Source organism: Ciconia boyciana, chromosome 9 (assembly GCF_034638445.1).
Source record: "Ciconia boyciana chromosome 9, ASM3463844v1, whole genome shotgun sequence".
In the NCBI taxonomy this organism is placed as follows: domain Eukaryota; kingdom Metazoa; phylum Chordata; class Aves; order Ciconiiformes; family Ciconiidae; genus Ciconia; species Ciconia boyciana.
The window spans coordinates 33,622,199-33,638,933 of NC_132942.1; the positions used below are offsets into that span (position 1 = coordinate 33,622,199).

A 16,735-nucleotide genomic window follows, 5' to 3' on the forward strand; every position below is an offset into this window, starting at 1 on the left:
GGTCCAGTCAAAGGCCTAAGCACCATTTAAGTCCAGCTTATTCCTCAAGGCACCTCTGAACTGAATTGGGCCCCATTTTATTAAATTATAATAGAAAGACTGCCATGTCAAGTATACTGATGCGGAAAGACCCAACCTCACAAGACCTCACACAGATAAGTAATCATCACTTATGCTAATAGCACATTTGACTTCCGTGGGATGACACATGAGGATGGACTACTTACTTGACTAAGATTAGTAAGAACAGGCATGTTACACAGAACAAATGACTTATAAATATCCAGCTGCAGCAAAGTGCTGACTCCCCTCAGTGAGTGTTGTGAGGGTGAATGAAGGGCAGGATATGATCTCTAGAAACCTCGCTGAATACTATTATTGAACTGGTGACAATTTTGCAGATTTCTAACCTATAATAAACCTCGGCTTTGCCTCCTCAGTGACATGCTTCTCTCCACTGTTTTTCTGTTCTGCTTTCCTTTTCTTTTGCCATAATCCAACAATCCATTTTTATAATTTTTTTTTTACTCTTTCTTCTTTAATGTTTGCAAATGAATTTTGTGTTTTTGAAAGGTATTTAAGCAACAGCCACAAAGCCACAAGTGCTCCTATTTAACTGCAGAGCAGACTACTTGGTAGCATCTCTACACTGCCCTGCCGGTGTTCCTCCCGTCTGCTCTGCCGGGATCAGTGCAATCTCTATGCTCATTTAGTCTTTGGCTTCTCCCTTCGAAGCTGACAATAAGGGTATCATACAGGGTATACCATTCCAGCAATTTTGTCTGATAAAATGCCTAACTGTTAGGCCTCTGTTTAGTACAATGTTATTTCATACAGGTCACAAACAATCAGGTTTTGGCCCTTATGCTCTATAATGCCTTTGAACCAGCACTCTAGAAAGGGAAAAATCTTTATGTCTAACCTGACTCAGTTTCACTTATTTGTTCTTTAATTCTTTGTGGTCCAGTTTTTTTACCTATTTTGTTTTCACTAATTTAAAAAGTATTTTATTGCAATTAAGTAGAGCTGCCCTCCCTGGTTTTCCTATCCTGATCAGACCTTTAAAACTGATTCTTCTTTTTGTTTTTCTCCTTTACCACTGGCTGGAGAAGCTTTATCTGAAAGTAATGTAGTAGTGACCTCTGATGACTTGCTTCTAGGGATTTTATGAATCCAGAATTAATTTGTTCCTGAGACCTGGAGAAACCATGCATGGTGAAAAATGTTTCTGGTACATGCATAATAACTGGTATAAATATTGTATCCAACACCAAAATCCCAAAGCCCAAATACTATAACCTGTTTACAAAGGGACCCTTAAATCCAGTTTTGTTTGACCTGTATTGTAGAGAACTGTCTAAATGTCACAAAGTCAAAAGAACGTAAGTACTATAGCATTTGTAGTATTCTTAAATGAGTATTTTCCTGTTTCTTGGGGGCTTCTAGCTCAGCTGTAATGATAGCTCTGTTCTGTGTGTGCGCCTCTGTGTTTTGCCAGTCACATAAGTGAAATAAAAATGCCCTAATTTCTGCAACTTTGCTTTCATTGCACTGTAAAGCACTAAAAGCAGAAACAGTTTCCTGAAGAACTCCTCCATAGCAGGCCCTTGAACAAGATGACTGTTTCTAATAAGCAACAGCTGTCGTTGTGGTTTTACTAGTCAAATGATTCATGTCTTTTGCTCAGAAATGATAAGTGGAACAAATGTTTACTTAGATATGTAACAGAGGAACAATTGAAAAATAGTAGACTGTCAAATAGAAATATTTTCCTGTTATCTGATCCTTGACAATTAGTCTGAACTGGTTTTGAGTCAAAAGGCAAAGTTACAGTGGTGCAGTTAGAATGGCAAAGGGTTTAGCTCACGGAGTCCTGCAAACCAAATTCAGCAGGCTGGTTTGCAAACGTCTACAGTAGCCCAGCAGATCTGAGGGGGACACAAGCACCTCTGTGCAGACGGCTACCCCACCCTCATTCGGGGCAGTCTCCCCTCCTATCTTTAGTCATCCTTGAAAGGAAGACAGTGAACTTACCATTTCCACTTGTTTCTGCTATGTCTTCAGGGAATACCAAAGTGCTTCTCTGCCGCTTGGTCTTGAGTGAATATCCTCTTTGGCTACTGCTTCCCCAGGATTTTACACAGTCTTCTGGGAGGAGCAGATTAAATGAGGAAAAGTATTCTAATGCAGGAGATTCCAGGCTCTGTTCAAGGACAAAAAGATTACATTACCCTTCGGATGTTGGGAAGGAGAACCGAACAGACCCTTGATGTATCTCTGCTGAGCCTGGAAGCTGCTGCAGTCAGAGAGATTTGACACCGCTGTGGCATCGCAGGGCTAGAGGTAAATTTTTGTTAAGTGCTAGAGGAAGCAGCGGTAGACTAACTCTTACGAGCCTAAGAAGACAGCATCAAAAAACGGTGTCTTCTGCCTTTGAAGGGGGGCTGGGAGACAAACAAGCACGGAGAAGGCCAAGGGAGCCTTGGGGGCAAATGATGGGCAAATGATACCAGTGTACATCTATAACTTACTTGAAGTTAGCTGGATGCTTGCCAGTAGAATAGGTTTTAAATCCACCTTTATTTTGCATAGATTCTGGGCTTTGTCACTTTTTCAGAACTCGTCTCTTCAGTATCGCGGTACGACACTGCACTGTGTTGTATGGAAAGACTGTCAGAGCTTTGGTTTCCCATCTGTAAAATGGGGGTAATATTTCCTTTCTCCCAGCCTTTATTTAGCTTACAAGGCTCCTGGGACTAGAATTCTTTTATTGCGTGCTTCTGTATTGTCTCGTACAACAAGACCCTGATCTCAGTTGAAGCCTGTAAGTATCACTGAAATATGAATAGAAAATAATAAAAAGATGATTTTGACACAAAATGGAATTTTATATTCTGGAAAGTGAAATAAAATATGTACTAAAGTCTACTAAAGTGTAACCGTGAGATCAAATGCTAAAATTCTTCTGGCAACAAAGAGTTGACACAAATTTGTGAGATTAAACTGAACCAACTCAACGGAGGCTTGTTCTGGTGGTTTATTCATATAAAGTATATGAAAAAAGTAAGTGAGATGATCAAATTACCCTCACAGCATGGATTTTGACATGGATGTAGACTAACTGAGTCACCGGAGGACTGAGCAGGTGCGTTGTTCTAATTATACCCTCAGTCTTGTGAGGAAGGAGCAAACTTCCCGGTTGCTTCCCTGGTGGAGATAAGGTGTTATCAGCCATCAGCAAACGAGAGGGGAGAACAAGGACAAGGCACCTGATGGGAGAAAGAGGAGGAAAGGAGGAGGCAAAGAGAGCATATTCATAATGCTACTCATCTTTTAAAAATGTATACACATATCTACTCTGAGCCATTTGGATGCCACTTCTAGTACTCATTTCTTGTGTCTCTCACTAACCCTTCCTTATGGCGAGGCACACAAAATTCTTTTTTAACATTTTCTCTTTTATGGTCTTGTAGTGAGATATCTGGCTAAATATAACGATTTATTTGTTTATTAATTAATCAACAACAGGCACACTAGGAGTTACAATCCAAACAGTCCCCCACACAGGTTTTTATCACCATATACTATACCCCTAGGGAAATACACATCTTTTTTTCAGGAGCATAAATGGACATTTCTATAAATTGCAACTACTTGGGTGCATGTAATATGCAATATTATTCATCTTTGTATTCCAGGTGAATCCAGACTAGACTACCAGCCTCTAGGGGAGTCTGCTTCATATAATTATCAGTATTCAAAGAATGATTGTAGATGTTGTAGCTTAACAGCAGGTGAATGGTCCTTATCTGAATATTAAATAAAGTGCAACTGGATTTCCAGGTTCTCTCTGGCTAAATGTTTGCAAAGTCATTAGTGAAAGCATGCATCTATAATCCCAACCACTCTTCTTACAAAGGATTTCCACTTTTGTTTTTAATTCCTTTACAGGATGAATTGTTCATCTCCCTTTCCTATACGTACAATTTTGTCCCTTGGTTGGACTATCAGAAACATCAAGGAAGCTGCCTTGTAAGTAGAACCTACACTCTTTTTTTTTCTTTTTTTTTCTTTATCCTAAACAACAAAAGAAACCTAGGGAAGAGTGACAAAGAGAAAGATTTATTATTTCCTCTGAGGACTACCAGAGCTCTGAGTGTTGGGAAAAGGCTCTTTAGTAAACTGCTCCTTTGTCCTCCCAAGTTCTGGGAACTTTAGCTCTATATTCAGTTTCCTTATTGCATGATCTGAGAGAAGCTTTATGTATTTATTTAGCAAAAACCTTTTATTACTATTTTAAAATGGGGGATTTAATATACTTGAACACTGTTTTAGTAGCTTGATAGTGGATGCTATGTGAATACAGTAGATAGTAGTTACGAGAAAATTAATAGCAACAAAGAAAAAGAACAAAAACACCCCCTGCTGAGCAGAAGGGAATAGACCAGAACCAGCACAGGAAAATTACTGGAGATAAAGGAAGAAGAATTACCGTGGGACTATATAACACAAGATTTTTAAGGCACAACTCGTATTTCAGTCCCTAGATGTGAAGAGCACAGTGATCCTAGTGATCCTGCTAGAGAGCCATTTTGAAGAGGAGTTTTCAAGACGGATGTACTCTACAACAAGGTAGCTAGGCTAGGACATCAGCTGCATCCTTTGCCAGGCACCACAAAAGCCTTACACCCACTAAGACCTGGACCATCAGTGGCAGAGCATGTTATCACAATAACTGCAAATATTTTATTTTAATTGAAGATAAAAACAATTGAATATGAAATTGAATATTATTTAACTGAATATTAAAAAAACAAACACAACCCCCCCAAAATGGACCCATCACTACAGTAAGCCATATACTATTTATTTTTACATGGATTCCCATTTATTTTGAGCTGTAACACATGCTGAGTTTTCAGCATGACATAGGCTATCATCTTTAGTTTTCAGGCACTACACCTCTCACTGCTGCTATTTCAGGCTTCTGCAGACTCAGGCAGATATTACTACACCCGTCTACAAGGCTTTCTGCTCATCTTTGCAGAAATGCAGAGTAGAAACATTTATTCAAAAAGGGAGGAGGGAAGAACGCTGAGCACAATTTTGTGTTTAGCTCTGAATTATCTAGCAAACCATGCAGTCTCAGGGACTAGGGAATATAAGGGGCTCAGCTTCTACATGCCAAAGCCCCGTTTCTTTCAGTAACAAGAAATAGGGAGAGCTTTTGCTAGCACATGAGCACTTCTATGTATTTTTACTTAAAATTATGTAAGATTGTAAAGCTCATAAGTTTTGGAAGTGCACTGATTCACACTCTTCCATCACGAAATTGGTATTCTGTTGCGCTCTAACTTTTCTAGTTTGTTCCTTGGCACATCTACAGTGGATGTTACTGAGGGCTCATTCTGGGCTTTGTACCTATGCTATGGTTGCCAGCAATTTAGGAAACAGAGCCTTGAGGTGTGTGGTTTTTTCCAATCCCATATTCCTAAGTATATTTATATGAAAGTGAACTGCACGATAATTACAGTATCAGTTCTGGTATTCCTGTTTTCATAATGCTAAAAAGAAAAAAAAGAAACTGAATAAGCAGTGCTTTTTGGTTGTGTTTGTAGTTGTGATGATCTTCTGTTAAAGGGAAGGGCTCTCGCACATTTAGGCAGGAGCCTTTAGTTACTGTTTTGCGACTCCCTCTAGGACCAGAAGTATTCCATTTTGACTGGAACAAACTGCAGAAGTTAACAACTGTTTTCTGTTTGGCATTTTTATATGTATTAAAAAAAAAAAAAGTAAAAAGTTTCAGCCAAAACTGTTCTACACAGTTCAGAACCCAAATTTTCATTCCTGCTCAAGTGTGAGTCACCTGCAGTCACTGGGATTAGTTCCGATTTATCCTTAAACATGTCCATTTTCTAATGACACTTTTTAGCAATACCTGACCTCGTTATTTGTATTCATTTCTATTTTTATAATCTCTTGAAGTACTTACACACGTCCTCATTTAAAAATAAGCCCTTTAACAGGCCATCTGCACTTAGAAGCCAATGGCCAAATCCCAATCCATCTGAAGCTGTTGGAAATTTTGACATTTATTTCAATGGTGAAATCATAATTTGGTCGAAGTGTACAGTAAAAGGGAAGATGATTTGCTTAGGGAGTGATGAGGGTTGGCTTTGTCCCTGTCATCAACCACATGCTGACTGATTTAAGAATGAAACTTGGACCTCCTCACGGAGACAATCAATCATTAGACCGGATGCCCTTGTTCAGCTAGGCTAAGCAGTGGGACGAACACAGGAATGTAATGGGAGAGCAAAAAAATAGTAAGCTTTAGAGAACCTGAGAATCTGTCATGTTTCTGTATCATATCCTCAAAAAATTTAAGAAAGCAGTGAGTTTATCCAGCATATGCCTCTTCTGTAGCTGATTGACTGAGGTTGGATGTTGTGGTCTTTATTCATAACTTTCACCAATTTCAGAGACAATATTTGCATGCAGGAGGGCTGAACAGAACAGCCAGAATACATGTCAACCTCAGGTTACAGCTAGCATAAATGCTTTCCATCACAGATATGGACTCTTGACCATCACCACCCCAGGTGCTGCCAGGCACACAAGAGGACAGCTTTCTGGGACACGGTCAATAGCTTTACCTGAGATGATCTTGCAGTTTTGGTCTCCTAAGCAGATCTGTGATTTGGCAGACTTTTTAAACATATACAGACTAAAACACCTCCAGCAACGCAGACCTAGTTTCAAGCAGTATGGTAAATACTGTAGTACCTATTTTACAATTGTATAATATTTATATTGGGAATGTAGTTGTTTCTAAGTCTATAGTACATACTTCTCTGTCAAATTTCTCATGGAAGAAGATTGTGAAGATACAGCCTGTGCTCTGGCTGCTTGGTTCTGGTCCAGAAGTGAGAAGCGGTAACAAGGCCTTTTCAGCTCCCCTTGGGCAGAGATCCTGATAGGCATGGACCTGATCCCCTGCCATCCCTGCCCTGCCTCTCTGCCTGCTGTCTGTGATGTAGGTTTGGGTAGGAAATGCAGTGAGGGCGGACTGACTACATTCCGGGTTTACAACCCACCAGCCAGCCCAGCAGAGCCACAGTCAATCCCTATAAACTGTAGCGATTTTCTTCAATGTGGTGAGCCCTGATCCAAAGCCCTCAACCACTGGTGCTCCCTTGACTGCTATTGAGTACGTGCCCAAATGCTTACAGCCCTCAGCCTTTTCAGTAAAGTCAGAAAGAGGCCCACAGCAGGTAAATTACTGTTAGCCATAGAAATATTCGTATATGGGAGAGGGTGTGAGTTACGCAAATATCTACTCTATAAATCTGTTATGTGGCTTAGGAGGAAAACAAAAAAGCCACTTAAAAATTTGCTCCAAATTTGGCCACAGTATAGTTTTGTTAGTTCAAAGAAATGGAGCTAACTTTATTGTTATTTGTGTTTGGATCAAAGAAAATTATGAAAATAAACATTAGACAGAATGATAATCAACACTGGAGAAGAAATGTTTACTAAAGATTTTCTTCTGTGTTCTCTTACCAGCATTAATAATATTTTCTTTTTCTAAAGTTTTCTTGCTTCCTTCAAAGAGATTGATTTCAGTAGAAAGAACAAACATATGCAAATAAACTGAATGATGTTATACCCCCTGCCCCTATCCCCCCAAACTGCATCAGATAATTCCATATTGTTAGTCTGCATTACATTTTTATCAGTTTTTTGTCTTAATCAGATATGAAGCTCTTGCAGTACATCTCTAGAACTGGGCTGTGACCCTGATGTGACTCTACAGCACAGAACCAGCCTTAACCCTGCTGTAATCTAATAGTTCAAATTTAACGGATTTGTTTTTTCAGTGGAAATAATGGCTTCCTGTCACAAAACAGAGCCACAGATTACATATCTGGTAAATGGCTTTGGCATGATTTTTTCATGTAACACACAATTAACAGTGCTTTTCATAAGATTCATTGTTTAAGGATTTGGTGAAAGCATTAATAAGTTAATTGCTATGCATTTTCTTAAAAAAAAATTCTACATTTTTGATAGTGCTTTAAAAACAAATAATACTTTGCTTAGAAAGAGCTCACCTATGCTTTCCAGTGTTAATTTAGCCTCAAAACACTATACTGAAATTATTACCACTGAGTGCTGATGTATTTTTTCATGAGGCATATAATTATAATTGATAACCCAAAATGTAAATAGGGTAATTTTGATTTTATAAGCTACCACCCATACAGATACTGAAAATTTCCACATTATAGCTATAATTGTTTTTTGTCATGCCATAATCCCCTAAACATTATCAACTAATTAATAGCTGAACAATACATAAGGAGATATACAGTTCTTCTATGGATAGTATTACATATTTTGAAGGAGTTTATTATCTTTAGTTTGGTTTTGAAATCACAGTTCAGAATTGCTCATGCTGCCTTCCTTGCTTATCTTCAGCCCACCCAACCACCAGCCTTACACTGCTGCGTGTTGCTAACTCCTAGCATTTACAATGAGGTAATCATCACCTTGTAGTTCATTGGTGTGAATGCTGGTCAGATGGCCTGTATTTTATTAACAGAAATAGGGTCACAAGTCAAATACATGCTTGGGGTCAGTGAGCAAATACAAAAGAAGATTAGAGGAACAAAAAAATGTGACTGGAGGGGTAAAATCCCACTGGGGGTTAATCGAGCAGAAATGTATCAAAGAATGTAAACTACCCTTTCTTTTGTTATTCATCGTACAGGACGTAGTTCCTATGTCCTGCTGATTCCGGTTAGATAGAGCATCATCTCCAGAATGCTATCTTTTAATGATCTCTTTGTACAGAGCCTTACAGAGGGACTTCCAATAATACTACTTACTGCTATTACCACTGCTACTACTACTAGAACAATAACAACAATAATAAGAATTAAAACCAGCTAGCATAAATATATGAATTACAAAGACTTGCTTCACCTAATATTGTACTATGCAAAGACTGCCTATAAAAAATAAGAGAAAAATAGCATTCAATGTCACTTTTCTGGGATTCTCTTCTGCCTTCAAGACGAAAAGACTGGACCAAGAATTAACTTCACAATTATACTGATTTAGCTCCCGCTTGCAAAGCAAATGAATGAATAAAAATATTTCTAAAGATATGGTATTGTATTGCTATGGTTTTAGTTTTTCTAAGAAAGACTGTCCTTTCAAAAGACAGAACAACAAAAAAGAAGCTAGCATCTCTGATCTGCACAGTAAGTATGGGACTTGGTAGGGCCCAAATGGTAGCAGTCAAGAAAAATCATAGGGTACTTACCAAGTGGCAGCTGATTTTCTCTTTTGATACATGTTCATCGCTCTTTCTATGACAAGAAGCAGAATATTCTGCCTTACTTGAACTACGCACATTTGTCTAATTCTTTAAAATCCCAGCAGTAGAAAGATTCCCTTTTCATCAATTTCCATTTATTATGCTTGTAGCTACATATTGTAATATGAATTCTTCTATCCATGTATACTGCACATCTATAGATTTTATGTTTTCACACATCACATGAAAAGCATATTTCAAAACTATTGCATTATCATGTGCCAGAATAATATTGCTATGGGAATTCAGACACATTATCAAAAGTACAGTATAAAGCAAGGAAGTGAGAGTCAGGACGGAAGGAATCCTTACTTCTATGACTACCTGCCACTGACTTACTGTGCAATGTTCATAAAGTCTCTTAATCTTATTTTGGCATACTTTATATATAAAATAAGCAATATGTCCTTCTGCAAGGCTGAAATAAATGTTAACTGGTCCAATCATGCCCTTTGGGAGCAAAATTGGGATTTCTGTCATCAACGTCAAGATGAGCCAAACCAGGCTCAGAGATTGTAAATCTTTACGTTCCAAAGAAAGACACTACATAGATGAAAATTTCATGGCCAGATACAAACTGTGGTAGACTACTGAAGGATTAATGTGAAACAGAATACTGTAAATGTAAGTATTGCTTGAAATGAAATCAAAGGCTTCCTTAATTACCTATCTAGCTATCTGTACATGTTTTCCCATACAATTTATTTTCACACATTACATACCTCCTTCAGGAATATGCGTATTTGATCCTTCATCTTATAGCAAAGTATATATCTAACTTAGATATTGTCCCTTAAGTTTAAAAATAAGTATGTGCTTAAGTGTTTTGCTGGATCAGATTGCACAGCATTGTGCAGGATTGAACCTTCATAGGGCCACATGCAGGATTTTCCTCCTCTTTGAACGAAGGGTGCTATGCCAGTGTGTACACACTGTGTCTGACCTAAGATCAGCAGCCAAGTTGTGGACACCCACATAAGGATTTTCTTTACAGAACTGACCTTAAAAATGGAAATGTCTATCTCCTCCTGCTATACTGGCAGACAGCATTTATGCAATGATCCAGATGTACAAGGCTTTGTTATCAACTGTAGCTTTTACACAACTTACTTGTAAGTTAGTGGGTTGGAAATCACACATTTTAGAAATATTTTCTGAAGGATATGATCATATTTTCTGCCCTTAAAAGTGTTTAATGTTGCATGTTCATTACATATTTTAGTGTTACTTAATTTAAAAGGTTTTTAGAAAATACAAATTATCACAGAGTGGATTTAGACATGCTTATAAAATAATAATAGATATTTAATACACAAAAAAGCCTATACAAAAAAGAAAAACTCTTATAACTATATTGACATGCAATGAATATATTTCTGAAAAGCCATGAGTTTAAAGTGTCTTTCCAAGGTTTACAAAAGCCATGAGTTTAAAGTGTCTTTCCAAGGTTTACGTTTCAGTTATTTGAGTCCTTTCTATGGAATACAGTCCAGTAAAACACAACATGCTGAAGTCTTTCTGCTAACTTAGTGTAGAAGCACTACTAGAAGAGTTAACTTTTTAATGAAGTGGTCAAAATATTTTAAGAAATATAATTTCATGAAATAGAATTAATTACCTTTGCATCTATATTATGTGGAGGAGACATACTAAATACTTCGGACAGCAGTGCTGAGATGTATTGAGGTTTGCATAATGCCAACATCCTGTACTACTACTTAAAGGCTTGCAAATAAGAATTTTACTACAGTCACAACATATACATTGGGCTCTTCCAGTAAATTGATCACTCAAATAAAAAGAAAGGAATGTTTTTGATCTGCAAAGAAGATGGGCAAAAAGTAAGCCTGCTTATCTTAACTCTGCATTAGGAAAAAAAATGAACTTTGATCTATCATATTGCAGAGCTGCATGTATTTCAACGGCAATTTATCAATTCTTTAATAGTCAAAGCTCCCAAGTAGTAAAAGCTTCTTAGACTTCCTAATCTAATAGCCATTATTTTAAATTTTTATTCTGTATGACTTACTGTTAGGAAGCAAGAAAGCAATGTAATTTCTTAAGAATTCTCTCTTTTATAAGAACTGATGAAATGGTGTGCAATACTACTAATTTTGTTTGTTCTGCCTCGTGCTGGTGTAAAAACAATGCAGAATCCCACCTTAATATATGTTAACATTTCTTACCTAATCTAACAGCACTGTGTATCAGCAACAGGACTGTCTTAAGGTCAGGATGTAGCAGCACCACCCCTTAAGGGAACACTTTCTCCTTTCAGGGTTGGAGCACTGTACGTGCTTCTGCCGTCAGTACCATCACCCTGCCCACTGCTGACAGTGCTGGGTTGGAGGCACGGCTCTGCCTGCGGTGCCCCCTCCAGCCCCAGCTCGGGCGTCTTCCACCCTGTGGGAAGCAATTAGGAAGCTTTCTCTGTGCTCCAGCCACCACGACTGCTGCAATTTGTCTTTACAGGGGATATAAAAGGTCTCTCTGCTTCCTCCACCAACACCAGATAGGTGGGAGAATCTGTCCCAAGGTGATGGACCCAGCTCCACAGTGAGTCCCCATTTTTCTGAGTAGGTTGTGCCCTGTATTCTTAAGACAATGGAGACATGAGGATATTTAGCACCCTGTGGGCCTATCACAGATGTGAATCTGAAATAAGCTTAAGATTGGCTTGTTTTAAAAAGTTTACCTTGGCAAGTCCAAAGTACAAGGAAGAGCATTTAAGACTGCAGATCTAAACTTGCATGTTGTTATTGCTAAACATTAAACCCTAAGGTCAGAATTCTGAATTCCCACAGTCAACCACTCCAACTCAAAAATACATCAATGTATTTGCTAAATGGAAACCATACTCACATCACATCTTATCATAATGTCACAAAACGCATAAAATTACAAATCAGTTTTAAGGCAAAATACATGACAGCAAAATATAAGTACACAAAAATTACATTAAATATCAGTCTTCATTTGTCCCTACCACTTCAACTTACCTCTCAGTTCAAAACTACTCACTGCAGTGCACAGCTTGAGATAGTCTAAGATCCATTTTAGAGTGGACTGAAATATAAATGACAGTTCACACTACACATGAACATAGACAACTGTATAAAATATTTAAATAAAGACAGAAAAGAACAGAGGAAACCAACAGAGCCTTTGGCAGACCTAGCCTTTGGGAATTTAGCAGCTTGAGATTCATTGCAAATTTCATCTTTAATGTTATTTTTAGTTCAATATTTTGTAGCACTCAGAAGTAAATCTTTGTGTGCTGTCTCTCCTCCTGCTTGTGCTGCTTCCTTTTCCGATCTTTTTTTTTTAAAGAAACCTAATATATTTTCAATACAATTGATTTGTGAAGTGTTTTGTGATATTTGTGAAAGTTATCCTGTTTCTTCATACAATTCAGTGAAAACCATGGCACTGTTGTTTCTTTTCAAGTGCTGAATAATGATTGTCATAACTGAATATAAATGAGACCCCCCAGTAGTCTTTGTTCTACCACACCTTGTGTTGCATTAAATTCTCTTACATTAATTTTGATTCTTGGGTTAGGGTCAAACTCCTTTTTTAACCTCTCACCACTGCTCCAAATACTGCCACACAGAGTGCATTTTCAGAGCAGTTTTGATTTTATCCTGGAATCTGTTCTTTGTCTCTCTGTAAAGCAACCTGACCGGAATGATACAAAATAACATAGACCTGGAAGATGCTGCAAAGAGGACATGCGGATAACTACTGTCTGCAGGGAGATGGAAACACTGGTTCTGCCTCACATCGTCTCTCTTACCCCTTCCTGCCCTGCGCAGGTTGAAATACGGTAGATCGGGGAAAAGAACAGATCCTTCTGCACTGCTCTCTGCACGCAGGACTGGTCCACCAGCTCCCTCAGGGCCACCTATCCTGTTGCTGTGCCATACAAGCCGATACAGTTATTGGCTCCTTCTCTACCTGGACAGAGACCAAAGAGGCCAAGAAACTAGAAGTGTAGGCATACAAGCAGATTACCACAGGTCAAAGCAGGGTGCAAAGTAGCAGCATGTCAGCTGCCCCACAGCAAGCATCCATATATATGCTTTCACTCAGCACCAAATGCAAGATAGCTTAGATGCGAGTGGAAAAGAAACAATAATATTTACATCGGATACTGGGAAGCTGGCATGTGAACATGGCAATTACCGAAATTTCCGAGAAACTGTAAGTTCACACCCTGGTCTACCCCGTTGTATATGGCTGCCTGTCCATGCTCAGGTGTCTTGTTCAAAGTCAATTCCTATTTTTTTTAGTTGACTTGGCAGGCCTTTCCCCTTCCTCCTGTTGCAGAGAACTCAATGAACATACTCTCCCATTACTATACTTATGATTTAATAGTTGTGCCACAGATCATGGCATTACAAATAGACTATTTCACATCCCATGGAACTGACAATAGCACTGTGATGTGACATGAGAAGGGAACCATATAGGAGATATAAAATAAGACCAAGGCTACTTATCTGTGTAGTATGAACACCATAAAACTACTTTTGTTTTAATTAATTCTAATTTCATCAGGCTGCAGTTGGAGTTGGGAATTTTTCCTTTTTTTGTGGAAGGATTTGCAAGAGGAGGAGGAGGAACTTGCCTGATCATAAGGCTTTAAAATTACAAGAAAGCTTTTTTATTTCAAAAGCCTTATTTATAACATATAGAGCCATTATTCAACAGTTCCCACAAATGCAAGGACTAGGAGCCCCAATTAAATGACCAGGCATCAGTCTTAAAACAAACAAAAGAAGTACTTTATGCACCTCACAGTGCATAATGAAATTACGGAACTCATGGCCACAGGATGGTGTGGAGGTCAAAAGTGTAAATGGACCATAAAAGGGATTACATGAAATCATGCAACCAAAATCCATCACTAGCTACTAAACATGATGATCAAGATCCAGCCTCCAAATCAAAATGTCTAAGATACCGATCCTCAGAGGGCAGAAGCACACAGGGGAAGAAGGATTGCTCTATATGAGCGATATATCAGAGTTCATACATTTTTTCCCTAGGCATTTGCTCCTTCTCACTCTCAGAGAGAAGACACTGGTCTACATGGACATTTTGTCTTTCTCAGGATGGCAGCTATAGCATATGTTCTAATGTTTTCAAAAATCCTAACTCATTTTATTTGACACTGTATGTTTTAGAAATTTTTCCATGTTAAATGCAAGATATTTAGAAAAAAGCCTGTAAAGAGTTGAACAGAAGGCAAAAAGAAACAAAGGTACCCAGAAAAGATGGAGACTCAGAGTTCAGAACATTTTCCATGAAAGTCATGTTTTGCCATATAGTTGCGCTTCAGAATCTCATTTTGCACTAAAAAAAAATTATTATTTCCATCCCATGGTTGCAAAAAAGGAAGTTAACAATACAGAAACCTGTGCAGTGTCCACCTTCCTAAGTCTGCTAAGAGACTGAAACATACCTGGCAGTTGAAAACCATCTTGTAAGTCTGAAATAGGTCCCTGTGGCCCCTGCAGTGCTGAAACCACTGCTCGCCATCACTTTCACTGCATTGAATCGTTTGGGCCTCTCCCTTTCTGTGTGAGTCAGGTTTTGAAAACTGAGCCTCCTCTAGCCTGTAGGATTCATAAACACCTGTCCCATTAACCCAGTTTCACTATTTGTCTAATGACAACCACAAGTAACGACCTGACTCAAGTCATGTCAATATTCTGCCAAAACTACCATTTTGCCCTCTTAGCCACCTCCTCCCACCCACCCATAGGTTATGGAACTGTGGGATGGTTGCCAGAGAAATGCAATAAAAAGTAGGAAATGACATACACAAATAAAATTCACTTACCTAAAAGCCCTGTACGTCAGATCTCTTTGTGCTGCCTCCGCCCCCACCATCCACTCCTTTACTTCCAGCACTTGTTTCTCCTCTCTCTTCATTTCCTCTTCCTTTGCTGCCCTTTTTCTTCACGTGTTCTACTTTCTGTTCTTTTTGTTTGGTTGGTTGGTTGGTTTTGCCTCTTTTTATGCCCTAGTTGTTTTCTTTGGCTGAAAATGAATAAATGAATGCTTTCATAATTTTTCCTTGCTTTAGAGCTAGTAAAGCATTATCGTGTCACTTTACCATTTTTGCTTCCTCTTCCCAGTTTTTCTGCCACTACTTTTGTTGTTGTTTTCTACTTTTCTTTCTGGCCTGCCTCCATAGCAATCACTCCCTCCTTGCAAGTACTCCCTCCTCAGTGACTTCATATGCTCCTTCTCTCTGCGGAGCTCCTGTTATGTCCCAGTGCAGTCTGAAATGATCCACATTTCCAGGTGGATTTGTTGGGCTTCTGAAGTTTTGACGGGGTGTAAAGGCCATCCTAAACATGTAAGGCAATACTGAGCACTTCTGATGGAAAGTTTCTGGATGCATGGACATGGCTTCAGGGAGAAGCAGGGACATGAAATGGAGTGGAGCAGAGTCCTATTCCAGTTGCTGGGGGGAAATATCCCCTCTTGCTTAACTCTGTCTAAGCCACTTATTTCACTCTTATTTCTTTGGCCTTCCAAATGTTCTAAGCCATTGCCTACTGAGTGTGCTTACAGGATCCATCCCTAAAATCTGGAATCTTTATCCTCATGGATGTCCCTCCTGCCAAGAGTACACAATATTAGGAATAGCACTCTCTGTTTTAGCTTACAGTTGCTCACATTTTCCCGGTACTTAAAACCACTCTGAAGAAATGCCAGTTGATCCAAGTAGCTAAGTGTGCTGCTCTAATTGCTGCATGACGTGATTGGACTGCACTTGCTGCAGGAGAGCCGTAAGGCTGTGCAGGCTGCACGCGAGGCTGGCCCGTGCTAGGCTGCGGTCCCTTGCAGCTTTGCAGGGTCGTGTTTAAACATACAGTCACTATACACACATGTTCTTCAAGGTCTAAATATGCTATAAACCATTCAACGCATCTTAATTCATCCCTATGCTTCTTCATTCCTGTTAGGCACGAGTACATTCAAGACTTAAAGGGAAAAACAGTATTTCAGGTTTATGAGATAAGATGGTGAAAAAATGGAAGCAGCACTAGCTTTAGTATATATTTTCTATGCTAAGAATTGAGAGAATGAGGGATTAGGTCTAAAGTAACATCCAGAGAATGGGAAAGAGCCTGACTAGCTGAGAATTTCATGCTGTAAACATAATTCTAGAAATAATCTGTTTGTGTTTCTGTTCTTTACCTTTTTAACAGCACAATTACCCATGACAATATTTGAACAGGATTTTTTTAAAAAATGCACAAGCCACTTTAATGAAATACCATCCACAATTCAAACAACAAAAAAGATTCCCATTCTGGGGGCTTCTCTCCA

The 16,735-nt window shown here is 38.8% G+C and overlaps 1 long non-coding RNA gene across 1 annotated transcript in view; it reads left to right on the plus strand.

Annotated features, from left to right (window-relative positions):
- Positions 1 to 16,735, plus strand: part of LOC140656627 (uncharacterized) — a 45,814-nt gene that overhangs the window by 15,786 nt on the left and 13,293 nt on the right. The window contains exon 2 of the long non-coding RNA XR_012044126.1: positions 3,952 to 4,032. This is a non-coding gene — a long non-coding RNA (uncharacterized lncRNA). The remainder of the gene's footprint in view (positions 1 to 3,951; positions 4,033 to 16,735) is intronic.